At 38.1% G+C, this 16,680-nt stretch overlaps 1 long non-coding RNA gene across 1 annotated transcript; it reads left to right on the forward strand.

Moving 5' to 3' along the window:
- Nucleotides 1-821: 821 nt before the first annotated feature.
- LOC117655097 (uncharacterized) lies at nt 822-15,664 on the forward strand. The gene is made up of 4 exons (XR_004588557.3): nt 822-946; nt 6,635-6,712; nt 15,046-15,287; nt 15,542-15,664. It is a non-coding gene; the product is annotated as an uncharacterized LOC117655097 (long non-coding RNA).
- Nucleotides 15,665-16,680: the final 1,016 nt, after the last annotated feature.

A 16,680-nucleotide genomic window follows, 5' to 3' on the forward strand; every position in this document is an offset into this window, starting at 1 on the left:
CATCATGTCCTGCCCCCTCACCAGGAATGCTTCAAATGGAGGTATGCCAAGCATTCTCTCCAATAGCTCTATGGGGTGCCTAATAAAACATAGTACAGTCAGTTATGTCTATTTATGTAGCAAGTATTTTCAAAGACATCTCTTGTTTGCATGGGGTAGACTATAGTAGAACAGACTTTGGTCCAAGCATCATGGTGAGTGAAAAGCCATGGTACTGACTGAAGAATGCATGGCTTATTGTGGTGAGTGGATCAACAACTGTAAGGAACATGAACCTATGGATGCTCTTGCTCTTTGTCCTGCTTACAGATTTCTCAGAATACTTGGTTGACCATTGAAGAATCATAATGCTGGACTGGTGTGGAATCAAATGCAGGCCCAAAAAACCAGTTAATCAAGGCTCACTGCAGTAATGATTTATTCAGTGCACACTGGAGAAATTCACTCCAGAAAAGTAATGGAGAGACTCTTGCTGAAATGAAATGCTCCTGTTACATTTCAGTAAAGGTAGAATAAATGATAGTCATACATAAGCATAGGTAATAGATGAAGTAAGTATAAACATTCATAATTAACAAACCTTAAGTTTCTTTCCCATCCTTTTACAGTTAACTATTCTCAAGAAAGAGTCTTAATTAAAAACAAAACAAAACTCCATTATCAGTTATACTGCCATAACAATTTTGATAAAATGTACTGAGAACTCAAAACATACCGTAAGTTGGGGACTTCAAGGTTTTCTCGATTAGTCTACACACTCCTCCTCCAAAACTTGTTTTCCTCATAATTCTCTTCTCCCCACCCCTTGACCTCTAGTAGGGGGAGATATGTGTCTGAAACGACAGGATCTAGCCTCATTCTCTTCTGGAAACGACTCTTGACAAGATCTCCACAAGCCAGGGGACAATCCAGAGCCATATTTTGCAGCCAGCCAGCTAGCTACGAGGTAAGCCAGTTTCACAGAGCACTACCAGAGCCCTTATATCTTACATAGTGGCTTTTACTTGCAAATAATTTTTACTTATTTGGAAATTCTTAATAGCCATGGGGCATTTGAAATAACACAAAGTCAATGGCCAGTTTATTTGCAAGACTGCTGCTTTTACTATTCCTATTTCTCATTTATGAGAGCTATGTTATTTAAAGTTTCATTTATACGATTTATAATTATTAAAATGTTTTTTTAATATTATATATATATATATCAAGGTAGGCTGCAAAGACTGGGGTGCCAATTATGGGGATAATGAGCAGGTAGCTCTCAATTAGGTACCAGCCTCTGTGCACCCCCTTTGACTTGTGATGTATGTAATTTTGGACAGCTGGTACTGCATGAAATGAGGTTAAATGCTCAAATGTTCAATTTTCACACAAAAATACTATTCCTTTGGTAAGTTCAGGTGAATTTGTACATATCTAGATTCTATTATTGTGGGTCATTTTCAATTATAGGTTGAAAAGGAATATCTTTTTGTCATAACAACTAAACACTTGCACAATTGGCAAAATTGCCTTTGTTTCCACCCTAAATAAAACTTGGTGGATATACAAGAGGAGTATTAGTGATTGAGGCTGCATTGGGATAATTTACACAGTAGCTTTTGAACACAAAACCTCAATTTGTCCTCCCGGTTATACAGAAAGATTTCAGACATAATGAATTAGGAATGGACTAATATTAAATAAAAGTTATTGGTAGGCAGCCAGCTCAGGGACGCTTGCATCGTACTCCCCGGCAATTATAAATAGATCACATTTACTAACAGAGACATAATTTTTAGCAGAGCCGCTGCTCAGAAAAAAAAAAGCAGTACAATAAAACAATAATAGCACAATAAAACAAGCTAAATAATAATAATAATTGTAGGAGCCTAAATATCAAAGTTAAACTGCTCTGAGGACTAATGCCTCAAAGTTCATTAAAACTTATCTTCAGAGTTCTTCAGGATTTTGTATTCAGAATTTCACCTTTTTTCTTCTGCTCGTTTTCTGGGAACTTGGAACAATGCCTTTAATAGGGCTTGCTTCTGGGATTTCTGGAGTGGGAGTACACCTCAGATGAGTTAGATGAAACTTAACCAAGTCAAACCTTCATGTTTTGCATTATTGTGCCTTTTCCTGGGAGCCTTTTCTCTGATGCTCTTTGCACTAGGACCCAATCTCCTACTTGCAACTCATTAAATGATGTAGTCTGATGTAGCCCGTTCTGGTTACAATGTAGGAGACTACTCACCCTTGGGTTTTTGGCAGGGGTCCTGTTGAAAAGGATGGATAATGGATAGTATGTAAATAATTTTACCATGAGTCAGGTTGAACACCTTCTGGGAGAGGAATTAATTCAAAGGCTAAAGCACTGGTTTCCCCATATACAATTTCATAGAGAGACAACATTTCAGCTCATTTAAAGGTGAGCTTCTGCTAGCCAGAATGCCATGGGAAGTATGAGGGCATGTCAGCAAAATCAATTTGTATCATCTGGAAAGGGTACCACATGCTAAACAACCAGGACGCATGTGGTCTCAGTTTTCTTCCCTTTTAAGTGGGCTAAACAAATCATACAATTGCCAGCTATTGCCTGGGTCTATGTATGATTTTTTTCCTTGCCCAATTTTGCTTAAATTTGCTTCTGGGCTAATGCATCTGATTCTATATGATCTTTGTCATATAGGTCTGCTATCTGGCATGGGTTCTGTTCTGGGAGGGGGGAGAAACCACAAATCCTATCTTCTGCCTTACATGCTCCCGCCCCTCATGATAAAACTAGTATTATTACAGTAAAATCCCCTTTAAAACGGGGTATGTTTTTTAAAATTCCCCATTAGCTTTTTTCCCTGCTATTATAAAAAAACAGGCCGAAGATAGCAGACATTTTTTAAGAGTCATTGAAAATGAGTTTGGGCTTAAAACCAATCCTTGCGGGCATGCAAGTATAAGGTCTCCCAAAATAAAAAACTAGTAAATTCTAAAAAAAATTCTATAGTCAGAGAAAGAAAAACAGCATTTGCCAAGTCTAGCTCAGTGAAAAATTTTGTTCTCTCCAAAAGACAAAACAACCCCTCTCCCACCAAAACCACACACAATACCAAAGCAGCTTCTATCTTTACCTCCCTTTATGAGCTTTTGTTTTAATTGCCAAAAAAGTTCTTCCTTGGCTAGCTTTAGATAAGGACTTGACAACCAGTCCAAACCCTGCAACTCGCCTTAGGTGGGAGGTAGCGGCTACCCTGCAAAATAGTCTTTTTATTTACGTAGCAACTCTTTGTGCTGGGGAAAAGTTGAAAACAGGTAAATAATAATTTTTTGGTTAATCTGAGGTTTTTCATAATACTCAGTGTGCAGATTGTCCTAACAAGGAAATTTAGCATACCCTGTACTTTGTACATGCTCAGGAGTTATCAGCACAGAGAACAAGGAATCAACATACTGAGTCACCATTTACAGTCAGTCTTCTTTTGGGTTTTAGGAACAACATCCACAACAAAAAAGATTTAACCCACCCATTCCAAAACTTTTAAATCAAGAGTTACAAAACAATAGGAGACAGCAGTCCTTGTTCTTAAAAACTAATAATGGCTGCAAGGATTAATTTTTGGTATATCATGTTAAAAGTGCATGCTTTCAGTTCTCATTTACACAGCATTTTTTTCCCCAAAACACAACACTTCCTGCCATAAATAATCAAGGTTATTTTCTCCCACTCCCATCACAACTAGAGTTTAGAAGGGGAAAACAGAAATTATTTTGTGATTCTCTTGTCCTTCTATATCTTTCTATATCACTTTCATCCATTGCAATCAATGAGATTTTTTTCTTAAAAATGCTTTGAACTGTTTCTCTCTGACCTTTTTGTTCCAGCAGCACTTTCATGGATCTCTCCTATTGACGTCACAAGCAGAGATACCTATAACACAATGTTTTCTCTTTTAGATATATGCTGTTGCTATCAAGCAAGCACTCAGTCCCGTATAGAACAAGGGTTTTTTTTTAATGTAGTCTAAAAGAATCCATGCCTGGACTACAATTTTGCATGGTTTGCACTCTGCACAGATACTCCCTGAAATTTTGGTGCAAATGGGAAGATTGAATTTTATGTGTGTGTATGCGAAAGCATTTAAACTGAAACAGGAGGGGGAGTCAGTTCTACGGAGGCTTTGTATTGTCTCCCTGCCCCCTCCCCCCCACTTTGTGGCCTTCAATTAATGTATCCAACAAACAAGAGTCAGATAACAAATCTTTAAAAATCTAAAGAAAGGCTTTAAAACCTGGGAAAGGCTATAGAAGGTGTATAAAAAGAAAATACACCTCAAACAATAAATAATAGAAAAGCAATAGAAACCTCTCAGCTTTGTTAATTTCTCATAAGATTCTCACACAAAACACACACCAGAATAAATGGTGGATGAGGGGTGTGGTCACACCCACACACACATACACAACCCCCCTCCCAGCTTTTTAAGGGGACAAACATAATTTTCAACCTTATTCTGTATAACTCAACAGGTTTTCACCCTGCCATTTTGTTTTATACACATTTATATAAATACAAATAAACAAAACTCACCGATGCCATAACATCAACAATATAACTGAAACAGCTCCCTGCTTCTTTTTTGCATGGAATCTATCGCAGCCTTGAACAGACAGAAATTCATCCTACCTATTCCTCAGTTGAGACAAGAAAAAAGGGTTTATATGAAATTCAATCAACATGGAGACAGATAAACAAAATAAGGATGTTCTATTACTTACATATGTGATCTCAAGAAAATTTCATTTTCAGTTTTCTTTTAACACTGAGCTGCTTATGCTTCAAAGTTTTTTCAATATGTGGTGTGAAATGCATCATGAGTTTCCTCAGAGCTCTGAACAATTGTGTTTCTTTGAGTACTCTTAATAAGGTTAATTTTGCTTCTTGGCCAAACAATCTTGAGACAATATTACAATTAGCTGCTGAATTTCTGGTAGAAATTTCATCTGAAAATTGTGCCTCACAATGCAATAGCCCAGTTTTGTACTATTTCTTTTCACACACAAAATTATTTTTTAAAGTCTCAGTTTGCAAAACAATTTAAAAGTTGTCCAGTCTGGATAATTTCACCATAATTATCCAAAAATCTCTATAAAAAATTATTTATAGAAAAATAAATATTTTTCTATAATTTTTTTTTACTCATTCCAAGTTGAATTAAGATGTTTCAGGAACCTGGAAGAATTTTTCCATAATAAGTAAGTAAGTAAGCAAGCAAGCAAACTTTGTATAAATAAGCTTATAATACAATTTTGAAAGGGAACAGTCCAGTTGCTTCTGTGGTGTTGTCTGCTACTTCTAGCACTTTATAGTAGGCTTTTTTGGTGTGGGGGAGCGTGGGGGGGGAGGTCATTGTCTGCAGTCTAACTGATTTTCTTACAAAATGGAAACTTCTGAGGCTATCATCCTCCATGATCATACACTCTCTCTCAGATACCTGATCTGTTGTATCAGAGCTGAATATACTGTAGCTCCTTTTCCAATTAATGAAGGTTATATAGGTGGAAGTGCTTGCATAATTGTAGGTTTCACACTCCCACTCTACTTTACCTCGGACTTCTCCCTTCAGAAAAGAAGATTGGAATCATGTCATCCTTATCCGTTCAGAAATAGGAGTCAGGGTCAGCAGAACAATGAAAGGAGTAATGGGTATAGATTTTTTTAAACCCTCTTAATTTGTACTCAGACTATGCTCAGACTCCCCTACTGTGACCACCTTTTTTCTCATCAAAGTTGTCCAGTATATTTGTCCCCTTCCCTGGGCATAGTATGACCACTGAGTTTCCATTGCTGCATTTATTAAACCAACCAGACTTTCATAAACAGAACAGAATCCCCCTGTGGAGTTCCTGCAAGGCCCTTTTAGTCTACAAATTACCCTTCCTTCCAGAGATGCTTAAATTTTTCTTCCAGATTACTTACATGTGTGCCCTCTGTCCGTGTCTGGAATTGGAGGGTATTTCTGGCCAGTCTTTCCTTTTCTCCTTTCGGCACTGATTATGGCGGTCCTTGGATTTACATATCAAGCTATTGCCTTTCTAATCAGGAGGAGAAGCTTCCACTCCTCTAAACTCTTGTTTTTATCACACTGGCTACCCAGCAAAGTTATTATTATATTGTTACTGGTGTGACATTTGTTCAATGGCACTGGGTAAGGGCACACAAAAGTACCTCTCACAACTAGATGCAACACAAGGGCACAACGGGCTGCAGGCTGTAGCAATGTATTGGCTTATTCTGCCTAATGAGGCTCTTTAAAAGCTGATTCATCTTCATAAGCAGCCTCATTAAACAACACATGACTGGCAGCTGTTCATATCCTCAGAAAGCTGCCAGGCTCATGTTGCCTAATGGGGCTGCACGCAGGGATGGATGCAAATTAGGCCTTGAGTTTGTAAGTGTTTAGGACCAAGCAAAGGGGATAGTGAGACCCTTGGTCCTTGTCATTCACCCATATTTTATAGTGGACTGGGGAAAGAGTAAAGACAACCTATATTGCAACCTATATTATATTGGCTATTGTTTCTTATTTCTGATATTTTATGGTACATATACATAGAATACACATGATATATAGTAAAACTTTTACTTTTTAAAAAATTACAGGTGTGGCCCTGAATAGTGAAGGTTAAAGAATCCTTTGTGTAAGGACAGATTTGACATCTTCTCACCATGGCCTCTCAGGTAGGTACAATAAAACCAAAACAATTGGCAGAACTTGACTGTGACTCTAGGATATAACAATACACAACACTTTCATGTAAACATTAAAAACATTGAAACTGCATACACTTCACAAACAAACTGCAGTATTATGCATTCAGAGGACAGAGGCCAAATTTAAGGTAACATTATAAAAGGGCATGCAAGTGTGTCCAATAAAAATTTAGTAGAATTAATATAAAAGAAGAGGAATTCATACTGGAAATTTAGAATGTCTACTTCAAATAATGCCAATTCTTCACCTCCCTTATTTTTCACCCTGGTTTTATTTTAAACAGCAATGTGGCCTTTTAAAAAATAATCATTACAATCCCTATTGGTCTTGGAAGGTAGTTATTTGGGGGAGATTACTCAGTCATATGACTCTTTTTTTAAAAAAAGATACAGGTAAATTAGAAGAAGAAGATGATTAAAGCCACATCTACATCAGAATACATCGATCTTGTGTCTTTAAGATATAGTAAACTACAATTTATAATATTTACTGTATTTTTCGGAGTATAAGATGCACTAGAGTTAAGACGCACCTTAGTTTTTGGGGAGGAAAATAAGAAAAAAAACTGATTGGCAGATGGATTGGCCTCCCTGAATACCCCCAATCAGCTGTTCCCAGAGGTGAATTTTACCTTGGTTGTGAGCTCTGTGCCTTGCTTTTTTTTTTTGCTTTGTTTTCTGCCTCTGAAAGCCTCCGAAACAGCTTCAGAAAAAAAGCCTCTGAAGCTCTGTTTGGGTGCTTCTTTTCTGAAGCTCTGTTTGGGACTTTTTTTCTGAAGCTTCATTTCTGATGCTTCTTTCAGCCTCTGAAACCTCTGTTTGAGAAGCTGGACAGAGCTACAGTCAGAATATAAGTCACACCCAGATTGTCACCCTCTTTTTTGGGGAAAAAAGGTGGGTCTTATACTCCGAAAAATACGGCAATCTACAAGCTGACTTCTATAGACAAGTTTACAATGCAACTTGCTTTTAGAGTGCAATAAGTCAGGGAAAATTGTTTTGCAGTGAAGATGCAACCTAAATACACAACCACATGCCCAAAGGAATAAAAAAAGTCAAGATATTAGCTATAGTTGTGAGATTGAAGATTACATTCATTGATACATGTAAAAAGAGATCTTGAATTTTATTTATTTTTTTACTCATCCTGGGGATGTGTCTAGGCTTTTGGTTTATGACAGTGATGGCTAACCTTTTTGCCATTGCGTGCCAGGAGGTGAGGCAGGGGAGTGCCCACACCCATAATTCTATGTGCCACGCCCTGTGCATGCATACACAACCTCCCTTCCCCCACTCCTGGCATGTGATGGCCTGGAAGGCCCGTTTTTCTTTCTCACCTGGCTCCAGATCCTCTCTATGTATCTGGGGAGGGTGAAAAAAGCCTTCCCCACCCCCTTGGAGGCCTTCCAGAGGTCTAAAATGGCCCATTTCCCAACTCCCGGTTGGACCCGCCTCTCTAGGAGTCTCTGGAGGTGGAGCAGCAAAAAACATCACTTCATGTCCAACTGGGAGTTGGGAAATGGACTGTTTCAGGCCTCTGGAGGGCCTCTGAGGGGTGGGGAAGGCTGTTTTCGCCATCACCCAGGTTCATTGAGAAGATCTGGAACCAGATGAGAAAGAAAAATGGGCCTTCCCCATCACCACCCCAGGCCCTCCGGAGGCAGGAAACAGCCTGTTACCCTAATTCTGGTGGGCCCAGAAGGCCCGAAAATCAGCTTGCCGGCACGCGCATGTGTGCTAGTGCTAAGCTGGCATGCCCACTGATATGCCTACGAATGCCACCTGTGGCATGTGTGCCATAGGTTCGCCATCACAGGTCTATGAGATCCTTGATGTTTGTTTCTGAATCTCCTGGAAATTAATATATTCATGTCATGGGAATTCAGTAGCAAAATATTAAGTAACTATAGTGCGGTTCTCCAAAAATTATGAAAAAAGCCTCCAAAACCTGCAACAGATCCCTAAAAAGTATAAATAGGAAAAATAAGACAGTGCAAAAAAAATAAAATTTGTACCGGTATTAGTTTTTATCTTTGTATTTCTATTAGTTATTTTATTTATTTGTATCATGCCTTTATTATTTTTACAAATAACTCAAGGAGGCAAACATACTTGATACTCCTCCCTCCTCCTACTTTTCCCATACAACAAACCTGTAGGGTAGATTGGGATGTTAATGGCCCAAGGTCACCAAACTGGCTTTCATAGCTAAGGCTGGATTTGAACTCATAGTCTCCTGCTTTTTTCCTTAGTGACTTAACCACTATACCAAACTTCTCTCTATACCAAACTTTAATAAAACTTATTGCAGAAAAATAACAAAATAGAATGAAATTAGGGTTGCTCCCACTGTTGTTTCTTCATGGAAATAATTTGCTCTTTTTTCCTCTACTTTTGGCGATTAAAGAAAATATGCAGTCCTAGCCACAAAATGGTTATCCCTGGCAGCCGATGCTATGTTAATGTACACTCTAGATCCATGATGGCGAACCTATGGCATGCGTGCCAGAGGTTGCATGCAGACCCCTCTCTGTGGACATGTGCACTGTCACCAGCTACTCTTCTGATTTCCGGCGCACCAGCTGGTCTTCATAGACTCCGGAATACTGGAAAACGGTCTGAAAATGGCCTGAAAAATGACCAAAAACCAGATTGCTTTTTTGGGAGCCATTTCTGGGCCATTTTTTTGGCTGTTTTCTGGGCTGTTTTCAGGCCGTTTTTTGGGGGATGTTTATTTGTCCAAAAATGACCAAAAACCAGGCTGAAAATGGCCTGAAAACTGGCCCCAAACTGCCCAAAATACAGGCATACACACGCTGGCCAGCTGGTCTTTGGGTTTCTGGTGCTCTAGCATGTGCGAAGACCAGCTGGCCAGCACGCATGTGCATGCCAGAAACTCAAAGACCAGCTGGTCAGTACGTGCATGTGCGCCAGCCATCTGGTTTTGGGTTTCCAGGGCTCCGGCATGGATGCACGTTCCAGTTTGGGCACTCAGTGCTGAACAGGTTCGCCATCACTTCTCTAGATAGTCCTCAATTTATAGACACAACTGAGCTTAGAATTTCTGTTGCTAAGCAAGACAGCTGTTAAGTGAATTTTGCCCCATTTTACAACTTCTTTGCCAGAATTGCTAAGCGAATCACTGCAGTTGCTACTTTGATAACAAGGCTATTTCTTAAATGAATCTGGCTTCCCATTAACTTTGCTCGTCAGAAGGTCAACAAAGGTAATGACATGACAATTGTCATAAATGCATGTCAGTTGCCAAGGATCCAAATTTTGATAATGTGACCACAGGAATGCTACAATGGTCATAACAGTGAAAAACAGTCATAAGTCACTTTTTCCAATGTCGTAACTTTGAATGGCCACTAACAAACGGTTTTAAGTTGAGGACTATGTATTTTTTAAAAAAATTCATGGATCTCTTGGTCCTCCATTCTGAAAATTGTAGATTCACTCAGGAAATTAAAAAAAACTATGCTGAATTTTGATTTTGCTTGCTAGCTCAGAAATACAGATTCCTTCTTGCAAAAGAAATGACTACTAAATAGGAAACATTGCCCTGAGAAAGACAGAGAATTAGAAACAGGGATGATGATGATTAAACTGGGTTCTCCAGATGGGCCAGATAAAGGTTAAATGTTACTGATCTTATCTATTTCACCTCTAGGTCACTAGACAGATGATTAAACGGATCAGGAAGATTTAGAGTGCAAATCAAATACACTCTCTTGGTAGGAAGACATTTCTGTAATAGCCAACACTGATCTTAACCGCTTTACTAGATAGGCAAAGCAGGAGAAGGGCCCTTGGGCTATTACAATTATTTTGTGTTAAATTCAGAAGCTCTGCGACATCAGATTGGAGGCAAAAACATATTGTAGAAGTAAGCAGCTATGTTGATTGAATAACAAATATTGTAGTGAAATGAACAATAACCAGCAAAGCATAAATCCTGGGAAGCTGGCTGCAAAGCAGAAGTTTTATGAAACATTTGGCAGAATAAAATATCAAAAAGGTGACTATCAGTATCCTAACCATTCTTTTTAGAGTTTTACAAAACCTACTGTGTGCAGTAGGTTTTGTTCTACTGTGTTTCCACAAAAATAAGACATCCCCTGATAATAAGCCCAACAAGGCTTTTGAGTTCATGTGCTCAAATAAGCCCTCCCCAAAAATATTTAAATCCATGCACAGCTGGTCCCCACCATTTCCTCTGTTTAGGGTTAGGGAGACAGAGCTGAACCAGTAAGACGGCAAGAGGAGCCCCGTCTTGCTCCACGGGCTTCAAAATAATAAGACCTCAAAAATAAGGCCAAGCGCTTATTTCAGGGTTCAAAAAAATATAAGACAGGGTCTTATTTTCAGGGAAACACAGTATTCCATTTCTCCAGCATCTTATCCTGCAAAGCCAACATGATCATGGGTGTTTGATTAGAAAAGCAATTATTTGAAACAGCCCTTTTCCAACAACAACAATAATAAAATTACATATATGTTTTATTAAAATCTTCCTTCTTCAGTGGAACACTTTTCTCCATTGCTAGAACTGCTTGGGCAATATCACTTTTATATGGCACAAGCTTCACATTTAATAAATTTAGGTTCACAAAACAACAGAAAGCACAAGTGGAAAATTCTGATGCTTTGGTTGTTGTGCATGTCTTTCCCCATTGGTCTCTTTGTGCAGCTGATCTGTTGACCCACTAAACAATCAAGCAGGCAGCCTACAGATGCAAAATTATCTTTGTTGCTGACCAATAGTCAAAAGTTCAAAGATCTGCAACTGACTAGCCAATCCTTGGCTTAAAGCACCTACATGTAGTCCTTGACTTACAACCATTCATTTAGTGACCATTCGAAGTTACAACAGCACTTAAAAAAGTAACATGATTGTTTTTCACACTTACGACCACTGCAGCATCCTCATGGTCCCATAATCAAAATGCAGTTGCTTGGCAACTGGCTCATATTTACAACATTTGCAATGTCCCAGGATCATGTGATCTCCTTTTGTGACATTCTGACAAGCAAAGTCAGTTGGAAAACCAGATTCACTTAACAACCATGTTACTAATTTAACAACTGCAGTGATTCACTTAACAACTGTGGCAAGAAAGGTCGTAAATGGGTAAAGCTCACTGAACAGCAACAGAAATTTTAGTTCAGTTGTAGTTGTAAGCCTGGGACTCCCTGTAATTTAAAGTGCCAACTGTGCTCTTTTATCTCTATAAACTGTGAGATAGGATATCCTCCTTTCCCTGCTGCCAGGGAAAACCCTGAGTCTTTTTATTTTTTAAAAAATCTTTCCTCATGTTACATTGTTCAGGATATTTGCAGCTTCCATCCTAATCCTTACAGCAAGACCCCCTTTTAAAAACATTTCTTCAACCATTTTCCAGTGGTTGCAAATGTTGGCTACACACATATGGATGATCACTAGAGGGCAGCCAAGACATGTCAAACATTGCAACCCATTATTGCCAGTAAGATCTCTTAACTAAATAGTATTTGCAATGACACCTCCCAGAGTCAATATTAACTTGGATGGTGTCCATACTAGCTTTAGAGAAAGGAGCTGGAGTTCATTGAGCAACAATAGAGTAAAAGTATGCCACTGAGAAATGGCAGTGAAGAAGAAACTAGCAAACACTGAGGAAATAATATTTAGCATTTAAGCTATTATAGAAATAAAAAATGAACAATCCCTGGAAGTTAAAGATGGTACTGCATGCACAATGAAGTTTTAGGGATGACTGCAATTCCAGATATGCTCCATACATACATTTTTGTTACCTTAACAAAATAATTTTGCCTAAATATGATGTAGTGACACATGCACGTAAATTCTTGGAGTCAATTCAGCAGGAAAAAGGATGGAAAACAAAAATGGTAAAGCTGAAAAAACAGCCTATGTGTAATAGATAAATGGGGTAGGATAAGGTGGTTTCAGGAAGAGAAATAGCAAAGATGGGAAATGAGAAAGTAGCTGAGAAACCATCACCATATAAAGACCTATAATTGGGGGACCATTGGGGGATCATTAGGCCTGAGCCACCATTGGGCCTGGTGGCTCAGCAGACTAAGCATTGTGACTAAGCATTTCCACAATGATTGGCTTATCTATCCATTAGAGCAGAAGTCTTCAAACTTGGCAGCTTTAAGACTTGTGAACGTCAACTCCCAGAATTCTCCAGACAGCTATGCTAGGCTAGGCTAGGCTAGGCTAGGCTAGGCTAGGCTAGGCTAGGCTATGCTATGCTATGCTATGCTATGCTATGCTGGCTGGGGACTTCTGGGAGTTGAAGTCCACAAATCTTAAAGCTGCCAAGTTTGAAGACCTCTGCATGAGAGGATGGAAAAAGGTGATCATATGAAAGAAGTCTAGATTATTATAAATTTTACAGTGTTGTTTTGTAGAAGAACTGAGAAATGGGAGGAACATATGTAGGCAGATGAGAATGAGTGTAAGAGTGAATATGGAAAAACGAAAGTAATTCCAGAAATAGAGAGGACATTGCACCACCTCTGCATATAGACCTTTTATATCCCTTTCTTCCAACAACCCATCCACAAGACACTTGTCATGAAAGGCATCATTTGGCAGGGCCCCTATCCACACACACTGAAGAGGAAAAGGTTTGCCCCAAAATACAGCCTTCTCATCACCATAATTTGAGAAACTAGTCACAAACCCCTAGCATTTGCTTTTTTCCCTTGAAACAACATCCCCCTCCCTTCTAAGCCAAAGTGCAGAAAACATAAGGAGAAATGAGGAATCCTTAGTGCTTAGTTATTTTTTTTGGAGACGTCTCATTACCCGAACTAGATAACATCATCAAGGACTGATGATGTTAACTAATTTGGGTAATGAAACTTCTACAAGAACTCAGAAAGTACCAAGGACACTTCATTTCAGGCCTGAGCTGCAAAAATTGTCCTTTATTGGTATATAGAAGAAGGTTACAAAAAGTGGAAGAAGTAGGAGGAAAACCAATCTCAGAATTAGTAGACATATTTTACCAAATGTATACTAACAGAGATAAAATTTAGGAAAGGACCAAATGGAGAGAAAAGAGACAGTTATATGCCTTGCTCAAGTCTTACAACAAAATAGAGAAGATTGTAAGAGATGGTGTGAGGAACTACATCAGAATCAATGTGTCTATTGCAAGGGGTTTGGTCATTGGAAGAAAGAGTTTTTCTTTAACAAAATTCAGGGACAAACTTTAAATCTGAGAAAAGAAGATTTAGGGTCAAAAGGAGCTAACAGTCCTTTGGTCCCTGGGGCTGCCGGGGGATAGGGGACAAAAATAAACACTTTTGGGTAGATATTGGGACATCACATTCAGTTGTTAAAAGGAAAATAATGCCCCAGCTGCTGAGACAGTAACAATAACCAAAACCTTTGGGGGGAAAAAACAAGGCCCCTTTTTGGGCTCTATAGAATGCAAAATAAGCAAGAAAAATTGATCCATATTCTATTTGTCAATTTTCTAGTTCTTTCATTTGGTAGGAATTTACTTAATAAATTACAGCAACTATTGATTTTGATTTAGGGATCAAGACCATGAAAATTCCTAAACATGAGGCATGGAGAACAATTATTCCTTTATTAATTTATTAAACTTTTATGACACTCATCTCCACTATAGGATGACTCTGAGTAGTTTTAATACCAAGTATGTATTAAAACTACTCAGATTAAAATACAACCTGCCAATGAAGAAATAATAATAAGGGAAACTGGAGATGCAATAATAGCCTAGGTATGGGCCACCAGATAACTTGATAGGGCAAAATTTGTTGAGCCAATAATAGTCCATTAAAGAATGATATCACAATTCCTTGCCTCCATCAATATCTCATTAAAATAGAGGCAAGAAAAGGCATGCAATCAATAGTTGATAATTTTCAGAGGTATAGACTTATTAAAGTAATTCAGTCACCTTTCAACACACCTATTTTTTCAATAAGGAAACCTGACAGAAGCTATGTTCTACCTATCCTCCCCAATCTTAATAGAGAATTAAATGGGCTAAAGGTCTCTTGGAAAGAAAGCTGGTTAAGGTAACGAAGCCCAATTGCCTTGGCTGCAGGGTCTCCCCATTATCTTAATAAATCAGCACCATACTTCAAAAAAGAGATTGGGAATAAATCATTTTAAAATTCTCTACAGTAAATCATCCCCAGGAATCAGGCTTCTTGTAGCCAGAATGTTCAACATGCTTGAGAATCTTGAAATTTATTTACTACTACTGTCTGCTGTCCTATCTTGCCTTTCTATTTACCTACAGGTCAATGATCCAGATGAATCTGAGCTTGACTTTCCACTGCATCCATACAAGGTTGGAGATTTGGTTGTTCTGAAATGGTGGTCGGCTGATTCCACTCAGCACAGATGGAATGGTCCTTTCAAAGTGATTGAGATCACCTTCTCGTCTGTGAAGGTGGATGGAGTGAAGAAGTGGATCCACCACTCTGAAGTGAGGAGATATGTTCCAACCCCTGAGGAAGAGGAGAAAAAGGAATCAGAGTGGTCAGTACAACTGGTTGACCCTGTTAACAAATTAAAATTGTTGTTTAAAAGGATAAAATAACAACTGTTGGAGTGGTGTTGACTGAAAGCCATGGTGAAACTATGGCTTTCTAGCATTTGTTTCATGGGAAGCTTATTATTATAATATATTGATAATAAACTCTAGATATATTTGTATTTAAAGAAATGTGAACAAAAGAATGAAGAATTAAATTGCATTGGTTTTTCTCTTTCTTCTCTTTCTTCTTTTTCAGACCAAGTGTCAAACCTTCTTTCTTTGAATATTAAATAAAAGGCTAACGTGAAGAGCAGTTAGCATGCTCCCAAAAATACATACTTCTTTATTGCCGCAATAATAAACAATTGGATTGGCTTTATCTTGTCTTGTGTGTTATTTGGGGACCCTCATGCAAGATCTCCATATCTACTTTATTCCAGTTTTCCAGACCACATCTGAAATGCAATTAGTTCTTCAAAAGGATGCCTACTCATTCTTCTCTTTCTTTTATCCAGCATAGGCATTAAACCTGAGCAAAAGGATTTATTTACAAATCAGGAATTGGGGGAGGAAAAAAGGAAAAAGAATTCATCAGAAGTAGTGTCCCATAATAACTATCTCTTCCTAGAGTAGTTGCACATTATGAAAACAATACCACTTATATAAGCCTAAAATGGCATGGTATTTGGATTTGAGATAAAAATCTCTCAGGACAAGCTGAAAGAGAGAGGAGTTCTAAGTGTTTATTTATACAGCCCTACTCCTATTTTGATTAAAGATTCCACAGATGTTATCAGCACAACTGTCTATTCTTGCAGATAATTTACAGCAAGAATTGGTTATGCCCTCAGGTTGAGGGGGTTTTTTTATGTATAAAAAGAGTATTTCAAAGATGGCAGACTGTCCCATTACAAAGCTTTGGTACCTTGAAACAAGGTGAAAATGCAAATAGTGTGAAAATTGAATGTCCTATATTTATCTCAGGTTTAAGGAGGGAAGCACTGCTTATAATAAATTAGTTTGCTTTTACTTTTTAAAACTAAAATATTAAAATACAACATTCATCTTTTTGTTCTCTATATAATATGAATGTTTGACCTAAACCATTAAGATCTCAAGGACATCATTTCAAATAGATTTGATTGATCTGTCTAAAACAAACACTTTTTTTCTGACAAAAGTGTTAATAAACCTTGTCTGGCAGTTACTGAGTATTCCTTTCAAGATTTTACCATTCATGTTTAAAGTGATGAAGTTTTTGGAGAACTGTCATGATATTCTAATTGAATTTCACAGAAATGGTTTGGTTTGACCCAAGACTGGTGGTGAGTGAAAGAGGGAATAGAAAATCCTCAAAGCCATTTTCTATGGAATAAGTGATTAAAAGTGCTGAAT

Source organism: Pantherophis guttatus, chromosome 4 (assembly GCF_059756535.1).
Source record: "Pantherophis guttatus breed Tessera chromosome 4, ASM5975653v1, whole genome shotgun sequence".
Taxonomy (NCBI): Eukaryota; Metazoa; Chordata; class Lepidosauria; order Squamata; family Colubridae; genus Pantherophis; species Pantherophis guttatus.